This window comes from Rhinolophus hipposideros (assembly GCF_964194185.1).
Source record: "Rhinolophus hipposideros genome assembly, chromosome: 5".
Taxonomy (NCBI): domain Eukaryota; kingdom Metazoa; phylum Chordata; class Mammalia; order Chiroptera; family Rhinolophidae; genus Rhinolophus; species Rhinolophus hipposideros.
In genome coordinates this window covers 34,737,334-34,745,514 of record NC_138051.1, presented here as the reverse complement: position 1 = coordinate 34,745,514, position 8,181 = coordinate 34,737,334, and positions in this window count along the sequence as shown.

The window sequence follows — 8,181 nt, the reverse complement described above, 5'->3', positions numbered from 1 at the left end:
CTTTAGTTATTTGTTAAATATTCTTTCTTTGATAAAGCTGGGAAAACTAACAACCCTCTGGTAACTCCAATTATTTAATTTCTATAATTCCTACATCAAACTTACTTGGGAACTTTAAAGTAAGGAAATTTATTACAGATAATAAAAAAGACGAAATAGGTTGAAGAAGTTTAGGAGAAGTTATATAAATTGTAGACACCCTCTAGAAGGCAGCTTACAACATGAAGAAAATGAGGATAGACTTTCCTATAATTGGTTCAATAGGCTCCTCAAAAATTTGTTGTATAGTATCAGAGTGACAGCTGAAGGTAATATCCTAGAAATTCAGAATTTAAAGATCTATGGCACCTAGTACAATATCTGACTCATAGTAGGCACACAATGTTTTCTGAATACATATTACAGAATGAATTCAAATCACTGCCACAAAACAGAAGAAAACAGGCTCAAAATTCTTTTTGAACATTTTTTAATTTCCATATTTTTTTCTACCCAAAATGTATGTTGCTAATATCACCAGTGAATATTAAATGAATTGGTCACATTCAGCTACATGACATTTCAGATAAAATATTTTTTTGAAAGAAGACAGTAACCACATTTCTTCTGACTTCCGCAAGTCATGTACTCAACTTACATTTTGAGATTCCATTTCTAGTGTCAGTGTGGTTTGCCTCTTCCTGGTAACCTCCCCCCTGACCTTATAAAAACAAAAACAAACAAACAAACAGAAAACTTGATCCTCATTCTTTAATTGTTTAAAATATTTTATCTATTTTTAACTTCATTAAAGAGCTCATACACTTGGGGCACTTTTTGAAGTGACCTAAGATGAGTTCCTTTAGTTTTTAATTAATGTACTTTTCAGAAAAAATAAGTAATTCTACCCAAACCCCATCACTCCTCTTCTTTCTTTCTCCTCTTCTTTCTTTCCTAGATGGTGAACATGTAGGAGGTTCAGAGTCTCTGAAGTCTGGAAGGTGACTCTTCCCAGGCTCGTATTGCCAACATGGACATATATACAGACAGAAACACCTGGCCTCTTTTAAGTTCAGCATTTCGCTCTGCCATGGCGTGTTCTGAATCCACATTATTCTTTGTGCTCTTTCTACCCAATCTGACATTAGAGATTGGCCCAATAGGAAACAAAACAAAACAAAAAAACAAGTTGGGTGTCAGGCACCCATCTCTGTCAGCATCTTTGAGCCAGTGGATGGCACCAGGAAAACAAGAGGTGACAATTTGTGCTCTGGTTTCTGCCCTGTCATGATGCAGATGTTTGCCTGATGAATGGTTGGTGAACCTCTGATGAACGTTATTGTAAATAATGGCCACATGACTGTATTGTTTTAACCCAATCCCTTATTGAATGAGAAGCAAAATCCAAGGAGGGGAGCAGTGGCTTTATTTCAAAGGGGACCACAGGTTGAAGAGCTGCATTTCTAAGCCTGAAATGAAGACCACTCAGAGTCTGTTTTTGCCTGAGCTTTTGGTTGGGGCAAAGAATGCCCTGAAGTTCTAATTTTCAGTCTGTATCTTAAAGGTCGTGTCTAGAAATCAATTTTCTGCTTTTCCTCTTGTTTAGTCAAGAGGAAATATTTGCTGCTTAGAAAAGCTTGAGGGCCTGACACCACTTCAAGAGAGTTCTCCAGGATCACAGGTTAGGGTATCTTCTGCGTAAGCTCGCCCTCCTCACACTGCAGAAAGCCTCAACCTTGACCTAGAGGGAATGTCCTTTCTAGAGGAGAGCAAGAAAATTCCATTTCCATGTTAACAGCGGGAGGTCTCCTCCTGTCACTGTCTGCTACTTAGCTCGGTGGGCTCTGGGAGCCCAATTATGTGTGGAGGAATTAAAAAAGGAGCCAGTGTTCAAACTGGCGTGCAGAAGACATGGACACAGATCCTGTCAACAAATAATGGAACGTGCTGGCGTGTTGGCATACACGTTTGTGGTTTGGAAGATTACCTTTCAAAGTGGACTTACTGTGCAGTTGGAAATGAGCTGAGACGCCCCTATAACTTCCCTGCTTGGATGGTCTAGATGTCATCGGTGCAGGCAGCAGAGAAAATAACAGCAGGGTGAACTGTTCATGCAAGTGTAATAATAGTCTTTAACAGAAGAAGAGTAATTACCTTTGTCTAGTTTTCCCTGCTGTAAAGTGTAGTAAAAGAGAGACCAACGTCTACCGTGATATGCACCACACTTCTTTTCTGAAATGCACGCCCATGACTCTGAAGCATCCTTTGATCACAAGCTAAATTCACATCTTCATTTTGAAAAATCCATTACTGTGGAGTAGATTCCCCAAATGCTTTTGACAGCACTCAGGCCAGTGTTATTCAGTGAGAAATCTCAAAGCCATGGGAGATTTACAGCCTGGGAGATTGTAGAGCATGAGTGGGGTGCGGCCCCATCCCCCATCAATTCTCCAGCATCACAATGACAAGAGGTGTCTGTGTAGCAGAAGGAAGAGCATCAGAGGGGTGGCTTCATTTGGAAATAGCAGCTCCTGTTCGCAGCCGGAAGCAGTGGTGCTGAAAAGCAATCCCTGGTGTCAAGAACTTTCTTAGCTAAGCAGTGCAGCTGGTGGCAATAAATAGCATTCTAATAAAGGAGGATGTTCAATCCATGACATAAGTGCATACTGTTTCAACTACTAAACATCATTTATGAGACTACATATGTCTGAAATGGATTTCCCCCTATATATTTATGCATAAAAATGCAAAGATTTCAATAGGAAGAAAAGATCTGCATTTTAAATCAAAGTAAAATGGGAAGATCAATGAGAACTGCATGGTTTTTGTTTAAGTACACCATGATACATAACATTTTAAAGATGCTTTGGGTGACATACTGTACAATTACTTTATTCCTAAAAAAGATGGATGCTGTTTTCTTTGATAGTGAATGCTGTATTTATGACAAGAGGTCTGACAATGCTCCACCTCTTGCCAGAAGCTGCAAAAAGGCAAATTCTTACATTGACTATCTTGGACCTTCCTTTCAAAGATATGAGCACATGTTCTTACATGAGCCGTTAATGAAATCCAGTCAATTTCACATAATCCTTAAAATGGTTCTAAAGGAACCGTTGAAAATGATGAACTAGAAAAGCCACGTGTACTATTAGGAAGGCTTAAACAACGGGGCTCATCTGACCTCTTAACTCATTGACTCTGCATGAGTAAATAAGTTATTAGTTTTGACATAACCAGTGGTTTATTTTATCATCTACTGCTGTTCTTTGTTACATGTTCTATTCATACCACATGTTATTTCTCTTTATAATTATTGTGAAACACAGCAATTGCACAGACTGTATCATATCCCACTGGGATAAACATTGTGGATGAGGGACCAGAAGAACTTGCCTTTGACTTAAAGTTTCTTCCTACTGCTTTCTTTACACGAGAAAGATTTTTTGCTGATGCCATTCACAAAATGAACTATGTTTTAATGACTATGGAGCCACTTTGAATAGCACTTTATCCAGGAACTCCAAATGCCAATTTGTTTTCTACTGTGAGGTACGTGTTCAAGTTTATGAAAGGAATCGCTGGTTAATCTTCTAAGCTATTACTCAAGATAAAAATGTACTGAACCAGAAAGTAAAATACAACACTCACAACAGCTGTTCTTTGAAATTCATTTTTCCTTACTGTGCCTGTATAACTGTTTATTAATATCATATTTTTGCTTTAAAAAAGAAAGGGTATGGTAAGCTCAGATGACAATGAACGCCAACATTTTCCTTTCAATTTTGTTGACCTCGAAACTCATTACTGGGTGACAGGGAAATTGAATTTCTATTCACTTCAGGATGGCATAACAGTAGTGTTACAGCATAAAGACACACTGCTAAATGTATATTATTGTTATGTGTTTTAATTGTAAGTGCAAATCCAGTGTAAATCATGGCGGACATATTTCAAAGTATTGTTTTCATAGAGTCAAGAATGCCTAAAATAATGTGGAAGTTTTGATATGTTCTAACGGTAAAGAGAAAAACACTTTAGCTAATCAAAAGATATATAGAGCTACTAGAAGGGTTTTGCTTCACTGTAGCCCCTGAACAGCTAAGGACCAGATGGTTTCAGAGATATTATATTTGAAACTGATAAAGATTTGAATCCAGTGGTTTCTAGGGAATTGTAGGCAGATGCCATCAGGATGTGCTTAAAAAGTTAAACAGCAGTAATGAATTCCCCTAAATGTCTTTCAAACGCATATGGATTCTCCAAGTCCATACTTTGATTTTGTGTGTGACGCTGATAGCTGTTCAAAATGAGAATGGAGTTAGTCAAGACTTTAAATCACCTGCATACATTTACTTTCTCTAAGTCAGCAAGAGAGAAAATCTGAAAGTTTATCTTACTTTTAAAGGAAACATAGAATAGCATATGGTGAGCGTTAGTCGTCTTAAAAAAATAAGTTTGGGTCGTGGCTGAATATTGCCCTTTTATTCTGAAATCCTTAGTTCAGGACTGATTTAACTTGACACATGCACAGCATTAGAGGAAGTGGTGACACGAGTATTCTCAGTGATGGTTCCACACAACAGGGACTAGAATATACCTTTGCTGTTGGTTTTAGATGGACTTGGACAATTTTAAGTACAGAAGTGGTGCTAACAGTGGGACCACTCTGATACAGAGAATCTCACCGTGCAAATGGAGGTTTTAGAATCGTCTGAAGTTCCTTTTGAAAAACAGAATGAAATGACATAGTCTTTTATCAGTAATCTTTAATATTCCCACTGTTAACAGAACACATTCTTCCCACTGCTAATAAACATCTTGGGGTGGTGTATGAGGTAACAATGAAAATATCTGATGAACACACACAACACCTATTGGCCATGATTCCCAAGTGTGGGCTGCCGAGCTCAACCTCTCTCTTGAATTCTGGATGTATATTTTCATTTGCCCACTTGTGACAATGGCTCTTCCACATTGCCATGTATTAAACACTGACCCTTTTATACAGGAGACATTTCTTTCCATTCTCAGCGCCAGGGAAAGCTGGATTTTTCTCACAGTTTTCTTACTTTTACCTTTTGGGCGTTGTGGATCTTCACTGAGATTGTCTTTGTGCTCTGGTCATTAAGAAACTCCAAGCCATATTTTTAAAGTCTTTTCAATGTATTTCAGTTCTGTTTGCTTTTGTGAATATAGTTGAAAGAGCAAATGTACCAGTTTGCCAATATTTTCTTTGTACACCTGTTTCCTAGTGGCATAACAAGCAGACTACACATATGTAATATTTATATCATATCATATATTATATTTTCAGATTAATTTTGTGAATTATATATATTAGCTCATAATCTTTAAGTGATTAAAGTAAAAAGTACAGAGCCTCTATTTTTTTCTTTATCTCCCACACAACTTTCTTAGGATTTGTATCCTCTTCTTAGAATGCCTTGAATAACTCTCTAGAAAGATTTTCTTTCTGGTAACCTCTTAAACACTCCCACTTTATCAAGAATAAATGCAGATTTAGAAACAGTAAAAAAAAAGAAAGAAAGAAAGAAAGAAAGAAATTCCAAGCCAAACCTGTCTCATATCAAGGAATGAAATAAATCATACAGTGTGCATTTTGAGTGCTACTTTTAATCTTGACTTCAACTTATTTCTCTTCACCTGCATTCCCCCATTTATTTTATTTATTTAGCCCATTGCAATGTTCCTACCCCTGCAAGGCACTCCCAAATCCATTTATATAAAAAGGAGAAGCATATATAAATAAGCTAAATTTTTAAATGTCATTTTCCCTCTCATACTCTCCTCCACACTTACTGGTGTATAGTAGTGATTGAGTTTTCACATTTCCTCAGCTACTATTTCAGTTCATTATCCTTTTCAAATATCTTTGGAAGCCACTCCTTTTTTTCTTGTTCTACCACCTTTGCCTTAACTCAGGCAAGCCACCTGATTGGTCTCCCTTTTCATATTAATAAATTCCACCCCCAGGAATATGGTTATTAATGCCCTGTTTACAAACACAAATAGTATTATTACTATTTCTTTGCTTAAATTGTTTTTTAAAACTTTTATTTATTTTAAGTGTGTTTTTCCGCAATCCATCAGCTCCAAGTCAAGTAGTTGTTTCAATCTAGATGTGGAAGGCGCAGCTCACAGTGGCCCATGTGGGGATCAAACCGGTGATCTTGCGGTTAAGAGCCCCACGCTCTAACCAACTGAGCTCACCGGCCACCCCTTAAAAACTTTCAATTGGCTTTGTATTTCCCATAGGCTAACATCTAAATTTCTGCCATGGTTCACAAGGCTATTTATTATCTGGCCCTGTATTTTCTTCTAGGCTTTTCCTCTGCCCTCCCCAATAACCCTAGGCAACCAATCACCAATTACCCTGGATCGCCAATATTGTCAGAAACATGCTATTTTTTTTCACACTTCCATGTCTTTGGATATGTTATTCTCTTTGCCTAGGAAATATCAATCTCTGTTCCCTAATCCTTGCCACCAATCCTTCTAGAGAAAGGCTGCTTATTCTAGAGGCTCAAGCCCGAATGCCACTATCACCGAGCAATGCCTCATCATAAGCAGCCACTCTCTTCTCCCTGCTACTTTGAATAAATCTCTATGGGGAGGCACCATCCACAGGCTATTTTAAGTATTTGTTTACTTGCTTCTTTCCTTTATGATAACTGAGTTCTTCAAGAGTAGGGTGTTTTTATTCTTCTTTGTATCCCCAGTGTCCAGCACATGGCACATTGTAAGTGTTCTATAATGTTTATTAACTCAATGAACGAATGGCTGAATGACTGAATACATGAAGGAATGAGTCACTAAATCTCTCTATTATTATTTTAAATGCTGATTTGCTGTTGATCCGAAGCACACTGACCTCAGAGATGGACTTATAAGAGCGTTGTTAAGAAGAGACCTCGTCTCGCCTTGCCCTGGAATATTAAAGTGTCAGTGACCAGAGTTATTAAAGCTGTTTTAAAAATCAACACTAGGGAGGTGTCATTTACATACAATAAAAATGAATTCATTTTAAGTGCAAAATTCAATGAATTCTGAGCAATGGACACTTCAAGTAAACACAATCAAAATACAGAACATTTGTATCACCCCAAAAGGGTCCTTTGTGCCCCTTCCCAATCTATCTCCCTGCCCCCATCAGCCTCAGGAAACTATTAATCTGCTCCTGTCCCAAAGATTAATCTTTTCTAGAGTTTCATGTGGATGGTTTCATATTCTTTTGAGTCTGGCGTCTTTCACTAAGTATTACATTTTTCAGATTCATCCATGATGTTGCATGTATCAATAGTACATTTTTTTTTGCATAAAACTACTGAAGTGTATTCTCTCACAGTTCTTGAGGCTAGAAATCCAATGTCAAGGAGTCAGCAGGGCTACACTCCCTCCGAAGACTCTAGGGGAGGGTCCTTCCTTGCCTCTTCTAGCTTCTGGTGGTTGGCAGCAATCCTTGGTATTCCTTAGCTTGTAGGTACATCACTCCAAACTCTACCACCATCTTCACGTGGTATTCTCCCCTGTGTCCAAACTTCCCTCTTCTTCTTTTAAATTTTTATTAAATTTATTGAGGTGACATTGGTTGATAAAATAATATAGGGTTCAAATGTATATTTCTACAATACATCATTTATATATTACATTGTCCACTCACCACCGAAAGTCAAATCTCCTTCCATCATCATATATTTGACCTCCTTTATGCTCTTCTACCATTCACCCCTCCCCCACCCTCTTACTCTCTGGTAACCACTAAACTGTTGTCTGTGTCTATGAGTTTTATTTCTTTGTTTGTCTTTTTCGTTTGTTGCTTTCAGTTTTATATCTCAAATATGAGTGAAGTTCTCGACTTTTTCTGACTTATTTCGCTTAGCATAGTAATCTTAAGATCCATCCATATTGTCACAAATGACAGTATTTCATCTTTTCTATTTTTTTAAAATAAATTTTATTGGGGGTTATTGGGGGACAGTGTGTTTCTCCAGAGCACATCAACTCCAAACCGTTGTCCTTCAATCTAGTTGTGGAGGGCGCAGCTCAGCTCCAAGTCCAGTTGCCATTTCAATCTTTAGTTGCAGGGGACGCAGCCCACCATCCAATGTGGGAATTGTACTGGCAACCTTGTTGCTAAGAGCTTGCGCTCTAACCATCTGAGCCATCCGGCTGCCTCTC